General features: G+C 49.0%; 2 protein-coding genes across 2 annotated transcripts in view; one reads left to right on the top strand and one right to left on the bottom strand.

Annotated features, from left to right (window-relative positions):
• Positions 1-4,180, bottom strand: part of LOC128441977 (COMM domain-containing protein 7) — a 33,819-nt gene extending 29,639 nt beyond the window's left edge. The window contains exon 1 of the transcript XR_008338785.1: positions 4,087-4,180. The gene's annotated coding sequence lies outside the window, so the exon portion shown is untranslated. The remainder of the gene's footprint in view (positions 1-4,086) is intronic.
• Positions 1-17,121, top strand: part of LOC128441955 (NLR family CARD domain-containing protein 3-like) — a 69,632-nt gene that overhangs the window by 25,153 nt on the left and 27,358 nt on the right. The window lies entirely within an intron of this gene.

Genomic DNA, 17,121 nt, shown 5'->3' with positions numbered 1-17,121 from the left:
TCACAAGACCATATCAACGCTCTACATGTCACATGACCACATCAACGCTCTACAGGTCACATGACCACATCAACGCTCTACATGTCACATGACCACATCAACGCTCTACATGTCACATGACCACATCAACGCTCTACAGGTCACATGACCACATCAACGCTCTACATGTCACATGACCACATCAACGCTCTACATGTCACATGACCACATCAACGCTCTACATGTCACATGACCACATCAACGCTCTACATGTCACATGACCACATCAACGCTCTACAGGTCACATGACCACATCAACGCTCTACATGTCACATGACCACATCAACGCTCTACAGGTCACATGACCACATCAACGCTCTACATGTCACATGACCACATCAACGCTCTACAGGTCACATGACCACATCAACGCTCTACATGTCACATGACCACATCAACGCTCTACAGGTCACATGACCACATCAACGCTCTACATGTCACATGACCACATCAACGCTCTACGGGTCACATGACCACATCAACGCTCTACATGTCACATGACCACATCAACGCTCTACAGGTCACATGACCACATCAACACTCTACATGTCACATGACCACATCAACGCTCTACATGTCACATGACCACATCAACGCTCTACAGGTCACATGACCACATCAACGCTCTACATGTCACATGACCACATCAACGCTCTACAGGTCACATGACCACATCAACGCTCTACATGTCACATGACCACATCAACGCTCTACAGGTCACATGACCACATCAACACTCTACATGTCACATGACCACATCAACGCTCTACATGTCACATGACCGAATCAACGCTCTACAGGTCACATGACCATATCAACGCTCTACATGTCACATGACCACATCAACGCTCTAGAGGTCACTTGACCACATCAACACTCTACATGTCACATGATCACATCAACGCTCTACATGTCACATGACCACATCAACACTCTACATGTCACATGACCACATCAACGCTCTACATGTCACATGATCACATCAACGCTCTACATGTCACATGACCACATCAACGCTCTACATGTCACATGACCACATCAACACTCTACATGTCACATGACCACATCAACGCTCTACATGTCACATGACCACATCAACACTCTACATGTCACATGACCACATCAACGCTCTACATGTCACATGATCACATCAACGCTCTACATGTCACATGACCACATCAACGCTCTACATGTCACATGACCACATCAACGCTCTACATGTCACATGACCACATCAACGCTCTACAGGTCACATGACCACATCAACGCTCTACATGTCACATGACCACATCAACGCTCTACAGGTCACATGACCACATCAACACTCTACATGTCACATGACCACATCAACGCTCTACATGTCACATGACCGAATCAACGCTCTACAGGTCACATGACCATATCAACGCTCTACATGTCACATGACCACATCAATGCTCTACATGTCACATGATCACATCAACGCTCTACATGTCACATGACCACATCAACGCTCTAGAGGTCACTTGACCACATCAACACTCTACATGTCACATGACCACATCAATGCTCTACATGTCACATGATCACATCAACGCTCTACATGTCACATGACCACATCAACGCTCTAGAGGTCACTTGACCACATCAACGCTCTACATGTCACATGACCACATCAACGCTCTACATGTCACATGACCACATCAACGCTCTACATGTCACATGACCACATCAACGCTCTACATGTCACATGACCACATCAACGCTCTAGAGGTCACTTGACCACATCAACGCTCTACATGTCACATGACCACATCAATGCTCTACATGTCACATGATCACATCAACGCTCTACATGTCACATGACCACATCAACGCTCTAGAGGTCACTTGACCACATCAACGCTCTACATGTCACATGACCACATCAACGCTCTACATGTCACATGACCACATCAACGCTCTACATGTCACATGACCGAATCAACGCTCTACAGGTCACATGACCATATCAACGCTCTACATGTCACATGACCACATCAATGCTCTACATGTCACATGATCACATCAACGCTCTACATGTCACATGACCACATCAACGCTCTACATGTCACATGATCACATCAACGCTCTACATGTCACATGACCACATCAACGCTCTACAGGTCACATGACCACATCAACGCTCTACAGGTCACATGACCACTTCAACGCTCTACATGTCACATGACCACATCAACGCTCTACAGGTCACATGACCACATCAACGCTCTACATGTCACATGACCACTTCAACGCTCTAGAGGTCACATGACCACATCAACGCTCTACAGGTCACATGACCACATCAACGCTCTACATGTCACATGACCACATCAACGCTCTACAGGTCACATGACCACATCAACACTCTACATGTCACATGACCACATCAACGCTCTACATGTCACATGACCACATCAACGCTCTACAGGTCACATGACCACATCAACACTCTACATGTCACATGACCACATCAACGCTCTACAGGTCACATGACCACATCAACGCTCTACAGGTCACATGACCACATCAACGCTCTACATGTCACATGACCACTTCAACGCTCTAGAGGTCACATGACCACATCAACGCTCTACAGGTCACATGACCACATCAACGCTCTACATGTCACATGACCACTTCAACGCTCTAGAGGTCACATGATCACATCAACGCTCTAGAGGTCACATGATCACATCAACGCTCTACAGGTCACATGACCACATCAACGCTCTAGAGGTCACATGACCACATCAACGCTCTACATGTCACATGACCACTTCAACGCTCTAGAGGTCACATGATCACATCAACGCTCTAGAGGTCACATGATCACATCAACGCTCTACAGGTCACATGACCACATCAACGCTCTACAGGTCACATGACCACATCAACGCTCTACATGTCACATGACCACTTCAACGCTCTACAGGTCACATGACCACATCAACGCTCTACATGTAACATGACCACATCAACGCTCTACATGTCACATGACCTCAGTCCTATCCTTCTCACCTCTATCCTCCTCACCTCTACCTCCTCACATCCTCAGCCCTATCCTCGTCACCTCTACATCCTCACCTCTACCTCCTCACATCCTCAACTCTACCTCCTCCCCTCTACATCCTCACTTCTACCTCCTCACCTCTATCCTCCTCAGCTCTACCTCCTCACATCCTCACCTCTAACTCCTCACATCCTTACCGCTACGTCCGCCCCTCTACCTCCTCACATCCTCACCTCTACCTCCTCAAATCCTCACCTCTACCTTCTCTCCTCTATCCTCCTCACCTCTACCTCCTAACATCTTCACCTACTCACATCTACATCCTCACCTCTATCCTCCTCACCTCTACGTCCTCACCTCTACCTCCTCACCTCTATCCTCCTCACCTCTACGTCCTCCCCTCTACCTCCTCACCTTTACATCCTCACATCCTCACCTCTACGTTCTCACATCTACGTCCTCCCCTCTACCTCCTCACCTCTACGTCCTCACATCCTCACCTCTACGTCCTCACCTCTACCTCCTCACATCCTCACCTCTACGTCCTCCCCTCCAACTCCTCACCTCTACGTCCTCACCTCTACCTCCTCACCTGTAACTCCTCCCCTCTACCTCCTCCCCTCTACCTCCTCCTCCAGAGTTCAGCACAGACAGAGGAACTGACTGAGAAGCAGTTTGTTGGTGTGGCTGCTCTCTGACCAGCACTCAGACTGCTGCTCTGGATCCGTGAGGAGAGAGGGAAGCAGTCGTCACATGTACTTGACACAAGCGTCTAGATACCAACTATTATTAGTCCCAACAAACCACTCAGTGTTTCCTTCTTCAACTGGAGCCCACACTCAGACACTGTGTAGATCCACAGCTCAGTATATCCTGTCTCATCTGAAAGCATCACACATTCTGTTAGTATCATTACTATCACATGCAGAACCACACAATGCAAATAGCCGGGGACATGAGAAATAGAGCATCTTGAGTCGTGTGATGCTCTTACACAGATGAATGATACTCACACACTGCTGAGAACCAATGAACCGATCCAACACCACCTCTGTAAAGTCTGTGAGACACCATCACAAAGACAGGAACTCTGTGAGTCGTGTGTTCGGATCAAACTGGGAGAAGTGTGACCCCCCCCCCCCCCCCCCCCCCCCCACCCCGATGGAAAACTCTCAACAAGAGGAAGCTCAGAGCAGAGAACTGATGGAGCAGCAGCTTCACACAAACATCAGTGTGGTCATCATCACAAAGCCTGGAAGCAGATCGGTTCAACAGCTTCTCACTCAATAACAACACAATGCACAGACATGATGAAGACACCGGTCAGGAGCTTCTTCATCACTTTACCTCATCAATATCTCATGTCTTCTGATTTGTCCTGATACCTGTGAGCTGCTGGAGTCCATATTATTTCTGATGCAGTGATGAGCTGTAGCTGCAGAGTGAAGCAGAGCCCATGAGAGTGACACACAAACGCACACACACACACACTGAGTATAAACACTGATCAGCTGTTGCTGCACACAGGTCATACTCCTCTCAGCACGACGCAGACAGAAACACAACAGGCTGCTCGTCTGAACCACAAACACAACATTAAGGTGTTGTGTAGTTGAACACAAGTGTAGTTGGACACAAGTTGTGTAGTTGGACACTTGTGTAGTTTATGTCCTGTGAGGCTGAAGACATGTTTTCATATTGTATTTCATAATGTCCACTGTTGAATCACAGCTCGGTCAGTTCCCGTGTCCAATGGGACGCGAGCAGGAGGTCACGTGACCACATGTGTTCGTAGGAGACTCAAACTGTTAGAACCGCTCTGGAGTTTCAAACTGAAACATATGAATCATATGAAGACAGAAACATATGAATCATATGAAGACTCCGGTGATGGAGCTGATAATATTCACACAATAAGTCATCAACTATAAATAATCATCAACTGAACTGGAGACAACAAAACAAGTTGAAGTTTGTGAATGAAATGTTTCTCATCCTGTGAAACTCAGACTGAGACACAGGAACAAGCACCTGCTGCACACACACACACACACACACACACACACACACACACACACACAGACACAGACACACACACACACACACACTACACAATACACACACACACTACACAATACACACACACACACACACACACACAAACACACACACACCTCTCACCTTGACGGGCACGTACAGCACGGGTCTGCCCGCTGGGCTCCGGGCCTCAGTCCGGTCCTCGGTTCGGACCTGGAACCCTTTGGACTTGACCCAGAACTTGAACTTGGCGTTGATGTGGCTGCTGCTCTTCTCCTGCAGGAGCAGGCCGGGCCGCTGCTCCTCCTCCTGCAGGAGGAGCGTCTGCAGGATCTTGTGGTACTTGCGCCGGGTCACGGTCTTGGTCTTCCCGGAGTCCCCGTAGGTCCGCGAGCACCAGTCCTGAAACTCCCCGAACATCTCCACCCCTCCGGCCGCCTCGGGCCCCGGAGGAGCGGGGCCGCCGCTCTGCTGCTGGAGGCTGGAGGTGCAGGAGCTGTAGGAGGTGCAGGAGGTGCAGGAGGTGGAGGAGGTGGAGGAGGTGCAGGAGGACACCAGGTCCCCCGCTCCGCTGCCTCCTCTCGTCGTCATGATGAACCGCAGCAGCTCCGCTTCGTGTCGGATCCGGAACTCAAACTGTCTCTAACCCTCGAAGGATCTGACAAACCAACACGAGTCCGAACCTTCATCCATTCATCAAGATCCGGTTCGGTTTGAGATCCTCCTCCTCCTCCTCCTCCTCCTCCTCGGCTCTAACGCACTAATGGGAATCTGCGGACAGACCGGGAGACGGAATGAAGGCTGAGGTCTCTCTCCCCGGAGGAACGAGGGGTCTGGACCCGGTGGAGGGTTGAGGTGGACCGGACCGGACCGGGCGGTGCAGACTGGAACCCGCGTCCCGCTCAGACACACCTGTTAGCAGCTCGGTCGGCCTGTCCCGTGGGGGGCGTCGGTCACCGCCTCCTCCTCCTCCTCCTGTTGGGGAGGATAAAAAGAGATGTGAGGCTTTCTCCTCCTGTCCTCCTCCTCGTGTCCTCGTGTCCTCCTGTCCTCGTCTCCTCGTGTCCTCCTCCTCCTGTCCTCCTCCTCCTCCTGCTCTCCTGTCCTCGTCTCCTCCTGTCCTCGTCTCCTCGTGTCCTCCTCCTCCTGTCCTCCTCTTCAGTCCCACCTTTCAGTCCGGTTCTTCTGTCCGATCTTCTGAGCAGGAGCAGCGCACGGTTACACACATTAGTCTCCTTCCTGCCTCCTGGTTGCTGGTGTCACCTCCTCCTCCTCCTCCTCCTCCTCCTGTTGGGGAGGATAAAAAGAGATGTGAGGCTTTCTCCTCCTGTCCTCGTCTCCTCCTCCTGTCCTCGTGTCCTCCTCCTCCTGTCCTCGTCTCCTCCTGTCCTCGTCTCCTCCTGTCCTCGTCTCCTCCTCCTCGTGTCCTCCTCTTCAGTCCCAGCTTTCAGTCCGGTTCTTCTGTCCGATCTTCTGAGCAGGAGCAGCGCACGGTTACACACATTAGTCTCCTTCCTGCCTCCTGGTTGCTGGTGTCACCTCCTCTCTGCTCCTCCTGCTCCTCCTGCTCCGGCCCGGGGCTGATGGGAAACAAGCGGACACCTGTTTGAATCCCGCCCGTCCTCTTCCTCCGCTGTCCCGGCAGAGCGCAGCTTCCTCCTCACGTTAACGACTCTTCCTCCTCTTCCTCTTCCTCCTCTTCCTCAGAATCATCAGCAGCAGCAGCTGTGGTCCTGAACACACAAACACACAAACACACAATCACACTAACTCGCGCCCAGGGGACGGGACGTGCACGCCGCTGCGGCTCCTGTGTCTCATCTCGTCTCTCCAGAGAGCTACATCACAAACTGCCTCATGGACCCTGAGCTGAGATCAGTGAGCTGGAGGAGCAGGTGGAGGAGCAGCTGGAGGAGCAGGTGGAGGTTGAGGAGCAGCTGGAGGAGCAGGTGGAGGTTGAGGAGCAGGTTGAGGAGCAGGTGGAGGTGGAGGAGCAGGTTGAGGAGCAGGTGGAGGTGGAGGAGCAGGTTGAGGAGCAGGTTGAGGAGCAGGTGGAGGTTGAGGAGCAGGTTGAGGAGCAGGTGGAGGTTGAGGAGCAGGTTGAAGAGCAGGTGGAGGTTGAGGAGCAGGTGGAGGTGGAGGAGGAGGTTGAGGAGCAGGTTGAGGAGCAGGTGGAGGTTGAGGAGCAGGTTGAGGAGAAGGTTGAGGAGCAGGTGGAGGTTGAGGAGCAGGTTGAGGAGCAGGAGCAAGTTGAGGAGCAGGTTGAGGAGCAGGTGGAGGTGGTGGAGCAGGTGGAGGTTGAGGAGCAGGTGGAGGAGCAGGTGGAGGTGGAGGAGAAGGTTGAGGAGCAGGTGGAGGAGCAGGTGGAGGTGGAGGAGAAGGTTGAGGAGCAGGTGGAGGTTGAGGAGAAGGTTGAGGTTGAGGAGCAGGTGGAGGAGAAGGTTGAGGAGCAGGTGGAGGTTGAGGAGCAGGTTGAGGAGCAGGTGGAGGTTGAGTAGCAGGTGGAGGAGCAGGTGGAGGTGGAGGAGCAGGTGGAGGAGCAGGTGGAGGTGGAGGAGCAGGTGGAGGAGCAGGTGGAGGTGGAGCAGGATTCAGATGATCAGAGGACAGAAGAGGAACAGTCCAGCTCCTGCAGCTGTTCACTCTGATGTCCACTGAGAGACATGAGGGACATGTCCTGCAGTGTCCCTCATGTCTCTGTCCATGTTCAGATAAATGTCTGAACTACATTAAACACATTTGCTTTGAGCAGCTTCTTGTTTATATGAAATAGATTATTAGGTTTTATTTAAATATAAATTAAAGACAAGCAGCTTATAAACAAGAAGTGTGTGTGTGTGTGTGTGTGTGTGTGTGTGTGTGTGTGTGTGTGTGTGTGTGTGTCGACACCACATGTTCCCCAAGGAGTCACCAACAGCCTCCACACACACAAACACACACACACACACACACACATAGAGGACATAGAACAACTGCAGACCCGTCACAGCTCCACACACTGACATGAACACAACACAAGTCAAACAACACAATAACACACACACACATACACGGAGCAGGAGGCGGCTGTGGCTCAGGGGTGAGAGCGGTCGTCCTCTAACCAGACGTTCAGAGGTGGAGACGTTAGAAAACGTCCCTGTCCCATCACGCTCTGTTGGATGGACGTGGTCTTTGAGGGACATCAGCCCCTCGTCCGTCCCTGTCCTCCACCGGCTGGACACCAGGTTCCAGAGGACCCAGGCTGAAGGAACCTGGGGGCCACCTGACCCGTCTCACAAAGTGCAATCACCACACACACTTGTGCTGCTGCGTTCACCACAGACACACACTGATACAAAACACACTCACTATCTACATCTGTCTCAATAACCCTTTCCATGAGGAGTCTCTGTAGAAACATTCAATCTGAGTGATGTCATGACCACCACGTTGTTCATCTGTCACTTTTCAGATCTTCTCCAGTTGGAGCTTCAGGTTCTAACGTGTCAGGACACTTCCTGTGACTGGAGGTTGGATCCCTGTGGGCGGCAGGTTCTTCCTGGTTCCACCGACTGGAGATGGAACAAGATACACAACGTTCATATTCAAATTCATCTACTGGTCAAATAATAACAACTGAAGAAGATTTCCAGTTGAAACTTTGATCAAACGAGAGAAGGGACGCTGAGTGTGGACACAGCTACACAGAGACGTGTGTGTGTGTGTGTGTGTGTGTGTGTGTGTGTGTGTGTCTGTGTGTGTGTGTGTGTGTGTCTGTGTGTGTGTCTGTGTGTGTGTGTGTGTGTGTGTGTGTGTGTGTGTGTGTGTCTGTGTGTGTGTCTGTGTGTGTGTGTGTGTGTGTGTCTGTGTGTGTGTCTGTGTGTGTGTGTGTGTGTGTGTGTGTGTGTGTGTGTCTGTGTGTGTGTCTGTGTGTCTGTGTGTGTGTGTGTGTGTGTGTGTCTGTGTGTGTGTCTGTGTGTGTGTGTGTGTGTGTGTGTCTGTGTGTGTGTGTGTGTGTGTGTCTGTGTGTGTGTCTGTGTGTGTGTGTGTGTGTGTGTGTGTGTGTGTGTGTGTGTGTGTGTGTCTGTGTGTGTGTCTGTGTGTGTGTGTAGAGTTGAGCAGCCGTTATGTTTGTGTGTCATATCTGAGGCCCATGTCTTTCCCCAGAGGAATACACGATGAAGAGAGGAAGAAAAGAAACTGAACTGAGAGGATGGAAATAATCTTCCACTGGGAAGTGAAAGTGTTTCACCCCCTCTTCCCCCCCTCTCCATTTAAACAGATATAGAGCAACGAGGGGCGGAGCCTGTAGAGCAGCAGGAGACAGGACGTATCAACTCCAAGTGGACGTCTTCTTCGTCTTCTACGTGTCCGGCTCCTCTTCTTCATCCTGAGATCTTCGTGTTCTTCCTGTTTCACGTCACGTGTTAGAAACCTGGTCCACTCGTCCACTCGCCCTCTGGGACGTGTTTCTGTTTGTCTTCATCCATCAGGAGCAGGTTTCTAGGTTCCAGTCCGTCCTGTTTAAACTGTCTTATTCTTCCTCTCTCTCTTCTACACATGTGCACACACACACACACACACACACAAACACACATGTGCAACAGAGCTGAGGATGAGTGCACACGGTTTAATGCACATATATGTTAATGCAACACACACACACAAGGACTGAGAGGTCAAATCAGTGAGACACACCCTAACACTAACACACACACACACACAGACACACACACACACACACACACACACAGACACACACACAGACACACACACACACACACACACACACACACACACACACACACAGGGCCCTGGCTGCCTCGCCTGGCTGGATCTCTCGGTTGCCATGGTGGCAGTCAGCTGGAGGGGGAGCGAGTGGATGTCGAGGAGGAGACCCCGACCCTGACCCCGACCCCGACCCTGACCCTGACCCTGATCTTACTTTAGATTCTAGTCATAAACACGAGGCCCAGATAAAGATATTAACTTCATGTTCATTTTGCTGAACTTGATAAGATAATTCTTTGTTAGTGCAACTTTTGGGACATTTAGTGTTACAGCAGCAAAAAGTGAAAAGTGAAATACACACGTAGTCTCTCTCTCGTGTAACATCAGAGGTCCAACTCAGTGTCTTGTAGCCATGCCCTTGTCTCTGGTCCCACGTCAAAGAGGCCGGCTTCCAAGGGTGGTCTGTGTAGGGGGCAGGTGGTCATAATATGTTCGACAGTCTGTTCAGGAGCACCACACTCGCATGCAGCGCTGTCTGCCAGGCCCCACTTCTTCATTGAAGATTTGAACCGGCCGACCCCAGTACGCAGACGGTTCAGCAGAGTCCATTGCCGGCGTGGAAGAAGGTCTCCTGTGGCTCCATCTCCTGGATCCAAGATGTAGTGGTGGATTTGGGTTGGCCCAGCCCTCTCCCACTCCTGTTTCCAGGCTGCCGCCAGCCATCCATCTTTGGACAGGTCCTCAGTGGTGGACCGGAGCAACTCTTGTGCCGCCTTGTTGTAAGGGTGGCGGTACTTGAGTCTGCTCAGAGGAGCTGCTGTCTCTTTGGTGTCATGGAGGATGTGCCAGTCATGCTTCGGTGCTTTCCTTGCCAGGACGAGAGTGGCAGCCTCTCGTCGTACGCCAGCCGGTGCGATTCCTGCTAGGACTGGCAGCAGGACGATTGGGGTAGGCTTCAGGCATCCAGTGATGATCCGGAGGGCGTTGTTGATAGCCACATCCACCATTTTCGTGTGTGGACTTCTGCTCCATACTGGGGCACAGTACTCCGCTGCTGAAAAGACCAGGGCTTGGGTGGATACCCGTAGTGTCTTGGCAGTGGCTCCCCAGGTTGTGCCAGCGAGGCGACGGATCAGTGCGACCCTTGATATTGTCTTTGCCCGGACATCTTCGAGATGTTGTTTGAAGGTCAGTGTCCGGTCCAGACGCACACCAAGGTATTTAGGCGCTTGCTGGGACTCCAGGCGCTTGTGGTTGGTGTATACCTCCAGTGCCCTCTTGGCGTCTCTGTTGCAGAGATGGTATGCTGCTGTAACAGTCTTGCCGGTGCTGAGTTGCAGGCGCCACTTTCGTAGGTAGGCTACTAGGACGACCATGTCTTGGTTGAGACCGTCTTCCATTGCCTTCCATGTGGGTCTTCTCAGCATGATTGCGAGATCGTCTGCGTAGCCGTACTTTCTGGATGCTGTGTCTGGTAGATCATAGATGTAAATATTAAACAGAATCGGAGAAAGGACCGAGCCCTGTGGGACACCGTTCCGTAGTCTTCTTAGCCTACTGCGCTGGCCATCGCTGGTCTGTAGGACAAAACTGCGGTTAGACAACGTCTCCATGATGAATTTCACCATGTGTCGATCGGTTATTGTCCTCAGCAGCTTCAGGTGAAGTCCGCGGTGCCAGACTGTATCGTACGCGGCGGTCAAGTCCAGGTACACTACCCCAGCTTTCTCATTATCCTGGAAGCTGTCCTCGATGTCTTGAGACAGAAGTGTAACCTGGTCCACTGTGGACCTACCGCGACGGAAACCGGCCTGTTCCTGTGGAAGCTGTGGGTCAATCACTGGCTCAATGCGGCAGTGGATCATTCTTTCCAGGATTTTAAATGGAACACAGAGCAGCGATATGGGTCGGTATGCCTTGGGGTCTTCCGCAGGTTTGTTTGGCTTTGGCAGGGCGATTACAGAAGCACGGCGCCAGATCTTGGGCAGCTTGCATCTCTGGTTGACTGACGTCATTACGGTAAGCGTGCTGCGTCATTTCCTGTTTTCTTGCCACTGGTGGTGGTCGCTCTGCGAATTAGCTCCGCTGCTAAAACACAACTGTTTCTCTGTAGCACTACAGCTAAAATCACCGGTCTGTAGTTAAACACTCGCACATACCAACCCTTACTCTATCGTGCTTAGTGATTCTGTGTTCTGTTTGAGCTCACCCTCGCAGCTCTATAGCAGCGATGTCTTCTCTCTCTCCCTGTTGCTCCACTGCTCTCTCTTGCTCCGAGTGTCTAATGTTTACTTACTCCTCTGCCTCCCTTAACAGTAGTGGTACATGTAATAAATGTAGTGTGTTGATAGCGATGGAGGCTCGGCTTAGCGACTTAGAAGCTCGGCTCAGAAGCTTAGAAACTCCGTTAGCTGTAGTTAGCCGGCTCCCGCTAGCCGCGGAGCCACCTAGCTTATCACGTGGCTTAGCCTTAACTAGCAGTCCCCAGACTAGTCCCGTGCAGCCGAGAGCGCAGGGCAGCTGGGTGACAACCCGGAGGGGGCATAGTGCTAGACTTAAAAAGCCCACGATTAAAGAGCCACCAGCTCACGTTTCAAATAGATTCGCTCCACTCAGCGAGGCACCCGCTGATAAACAGACTCTGATTATTGGCGACTCGGTTCTGAGAAACGTCAGGTTAGCGACACCAGCGACTATAGTTAATTGTATCCCAGGGGCCAGAGCCGGCGACATCGAATCTAAACTTAAGTTAATGGCTAAAACTAAAAAAGGTAAATACAATAAAATCGTAATTCACGTCGGCAGCAACGACTCCCGGCTTCGCATGTCGGAGATCACTAAAGTTAATGTTGAGTCCGTGTGTGCTTTTGCTAAAACGATGTCGGACAAAGTAGTTTTCTCTGGACCGCTCCCTAATACAACAGGTGATGACATGTTTAGCCGCATGTTGTCTTTTAACCGCTGGCTGTCGAAGTGGTGTCCTGTAAACGGCGTGGGCTTTATAGATAATTGGCTAACTTTTTCGACAAAACCTGGTCTTGTTAGGAGAGACGGCGTTCATCCCACTTGGGATGGAGCAGCTCTCTTATCTAGGAATATTACTCAGTCTATTACATGACAACCCATAGTTGGGACCAGGAAGCAGAGCTGCAGTGCTAAACACTTCTCTGCGCTCCCTCTGGATCAATCACAAAACCCCATAGAGATTGTGTCTGTTCACCGTCCGATTAAATTATTGAAATTAAACAATAACAGAGCGAGAACTCCACACAAAAATTTAATACAAATAAAAACAACCTCTGAAACAATACAGGAAACCCAGACTTTTAAATGTGGTCTTTTAAACATTAGATCACTGGAAAAAAAAGCTCTTTTAGTTAATGAAATAGTCTCCGATTACAACATAGATTTACTGTCCCTCACTGAGACGTGGCTACATCCTGATGAATATGTCAGTCTAAATGAATCTACTCCCCCCAGTCATATCAATTCACAGGTTCCTAGAGAAATTGGGCGAGGAGGTGGAGTTGCTGCTATTTTTAACTCCAGTCTATCAATTAATCCTAAACCTAAACTCAGCTACAAATCATTTGAATGTCTGGTTCTTAGTCTTCCACGCCAATCCAGGAACCACCAACAGCCAATCATATTTGCCGTAGTTTACCGTGCTCCCAGGGCTTATACTGAATTTTTAAAGGAATTCCCTGAGTTTTTATCAAACTTAGTCCTAAAGACCGATAAAATTATTATTGTTGGTGACTTTAATATTCATGTTGATAATAATAAAGATTGCCTTAGCGTAGCATTTATTTCAATACTAGACTCTATTGGTTTCAGTCAGTGTGTGCACAAACCTACTCATTGTGGTAACCACACACTTGACCTTGTATTATCGTACGGTGTCGGAATTGAAAATTTAACAGTACTTCCGCGCAATCCAGTTCTATCAGACCATAATTTAATAACCTTTGATTTTTCAATAACTGAATATATGCCACTAATAAAAAATTCATTTTCTAGATGTCTACCTGATAGTGCTGTAGCTAAATTTAAGGAAATAATCCCAATTACATTTAAACCCGTATTAGCAGTAGATATAAACAACAAATTCTTTAAAACCCTGAGCTCCATTGAGATCGACCACCTCGTCGATAGCTCTGCAGACTCATTACGATTAACATTAGACTCAATAGCGCCTCTAAAAAAGAAAAATGTCAAACATAGTAAATTAGCTCCGTGGTATAATTCCCAGACAAATGAGTTAAAACAATTATCAAGAAAACTAGAAAGGAAGTGGCGCTCCAGCAACCATGTTGAAAATCTAATAGACTGGAAGAATAGTGTTAAAGAATATAAAAAGGCTCTCCACAAAGCAAGAGCCGCCTACTATTCAAAACTAATAGAAGAGAATAAAAACAACCCCAGGTTTCTCTTCAGCACTGTAGCCAGGCTGACAGAGAGTCACACCTCCACCGAACCCAGTATTCCTCGATCCCTAAATAGCAATATCTTTATGACCTTTTTTAATGATAAAATTCAAACTATTAGAAATAAAATCAACCATCTCCTGCCCTCAATTGGCACTAATACCCTCCCAACAACAGAGATCTCAGAAACGGCTGAGAATCCTACCCATTACTTAGACAGCTTCTCTCTGATCACCCGTGATCAGTTTACCAAATTAATCTCAGGTTCTAAACCAACAACCTGTATCTTAGATCCCATTCCTACCAAATTACTTAAAGAAATTCTGCCCCTAATTGATAGTTCGTTACTTAACATCATCAATCTGTCATTATCATCAGGTTATGTACCACAGTCTTTTAAAATAGCTGTCATCAAACCCCTACTCAAAAAACCCACCCTAGACCCAGAGGTTTTAGCCAATTACAGACCAATATCTAATCTCCCCTCTAAAATCTTAGAAAAAGTTGTTGCCAATCAGCTGTGTGAGTTTCTCCGGGAAAATAATATATATGAAGACTTTCAATCGGGGTTTAGAGCCAATCACAGTACAGAGACAGCCTTGGCAAAAGTCACTAATGACCTTTTAATAGCCTCAGATCAGGGACTTGTGTCGGTCCTCGTTCTGTTAGATCTCAGTGCAGCATTCGACACAATTGACCATCAAATTTTATTACAAAGACTCAAACAGTTAATTAACATTAATGGAACCGCCCTTAACTGGTTTAAATCGTATTTTTCTGATCGCTCCCAATTTGTGCAAATTAATGATGAGTCATCTGTGCGCACCAAAGTTAACCAGGGTGTTCCACAGGGCTCTGTGCTCGGCCCAATTTTATTCTCATTATATATGCTTCCACTAGGAAACATTATCAGGACACACTCGGTAAATTTCCACTGCTATGCGGATGACACCCAGTTATATTTGTCAATAAAACCTGAACAAAGTAATCAATTAACTAAACTTCGAACATGTCTCAAGGACATAAAAACCTGGATGACCCGCAATTTTCTCTTATTAAACTCAGACAAAACAGAGGTTATAATACTTGGCCCCAAACACCTTAGAGATGCATTATCTAATGATATAGCTGCGCTAGACGACATTGCCCTTGCTTCCAATGAAACAGTCAGGAACTTGGGAGTGATCTTCGATCCTGATTTATCCTTTAATAGTCACTTAAAACTAATTTCTAGAACCGCTTTTTTCCACTTACGTAATATTTCCAAAATTAGACATGTCCTTTCCCAAAAAGATGCAGAAAAACTAGTCCACGCCTTTGTTACATCGAGACTGGACTATTGTAATTCATTATTATCTGGCTCCAGCAGTAAGTCGTTAAAGACTCTACAGCTTGTCCAAAATGCCGCAGCACGTGTCCTGACGAGAACAAAGAGAAGAGAGCACATTTCTCCAGTATTAGCGTCGCTACACTGGCTTCCAGTTAAATCTAGAATAGAATTTAAAATTCTCCTCCTCACCTTCAAGGCCCTTAATAATATGGCGCCTTTTTACCTTAAAGAGCTGTTAGTACCTTATAAACCCGCTAGAGCACTCCGCTCCCAGAATTCAAGCCTACTTGTCGTCCCTAAATTCTCTAAAAAAAGAGTAGGAGCCAGAGCTTTTAGCCATCAAGCTCCTCGGCTGTGGAATAATCTACCACTTTCAGTTCGGGAGGCAGATACCATCTTTTCATTTAAGAGTAGACTCAAAACCTTCCTTTTTGATAAAGCTTATAGTTAGAGCTAATTAGTGCGCCAGAACGTTACTTGTTCTATTTTATGACACATGACACACGGAGCTTCTCTTTCCAGCTTCTCCTTCCTCTTCTCCATCCCTATCCCCCTTCCCCGGAATCCCTTTGCTTTATCACCCGCAGATCCAGGGCCTCTGTGGCCGCACCATGGATTGCGGTTTGTGGATCGTACACCGGGGGTCGCGGTGGTGGATCCATTGTGGCGGATTCTGGGCTGATCGTGGTGCTGGTGGCGGACCCTGTGTCGCGTTGGCATTGGGCACGGGCGGTGGACCAGGACCGCGGTGGTGGCTTGTGATGGGTCCTGGTGGGCGGCGGTGGACGGTGACTGAGGACTGGAGTGGCGTCTGGTCTGGATGGTGGATCGTGGTCTGGATGGTTGCTGACCATGGACTGTGCTTGCAGCGGGACTGCTTGGCATGTCATGTTGGGGTTGTCCTTCGGGATGTCTACCCTCATCAAATGCTGCTAGAGACTTTGATTATTGATGATGTTTTCCTACACGTGGCATCTATTGCACTTCTGTCCGTCCTGGGAGAGGGATCCCTCACATGTGGCTCTCTCTGAGGTTTCTACATATTTTTACCTGTTAAAAGGGTTTTTAGTAGTTTTTCCTTACTCTTGCTGAGGGTTAAGGACAGAGGATGCCACACCCTGTTAAAGCCCTATGAGATGAATTGTAATTTGTGAATATGGGCTATACAAATAAAATTTGATTGATTGATTGATTGATTGGTAGCAGGATGAGAAGAATGCACAGAGCCAGCTGGATGTTATTGTGCTCTGGTGCATAACAAACTCTGGGTGGATGTTGTCACGTCCTGGAGCTTTGCCTGGCTTGAGCTTGCTCATGGCCTTACTGAGTTCGTCTGCTGTGAATTCTCCTGAGAGGTTGGAATCCGCACTGGCCACCCTGGAGAGGGAAGTCACCTCCTGCGTTATCAGACGGGCAACATCTTTGTCTGCGTCTGGGAAGCGACCGTTTTTCAGGAGCTCGGACGCGATGGCATCTGCTGTGACTGGGCAGCTTGGGGGCTTTGTGCATCTGCCTGTTAGCCGGTTGATGGTTTGCCACGCCTT

The sequence above is a fragment of the Pleuronectes platessa genome, chromosome 6 (genome assembly GCF_947347685.1).
Source record: "Pleuronectes platessa chromosome 6, fPlePla1.1, whole genome shotgun sequence".
Taxonomy (NCBI): domain Eukaryota; kingdom Metazoa; phylum Chordata; class Actinopteri; order Pleuronectiformes; family Pleuronectidae; genus Pleuronectes; species Pleuronectes platessa.
The sequence above is the reverse complement of the archived record's forward strand: the minus strand, read 5'-3'. Positions and strand labels throughout refer to the sequence as shown.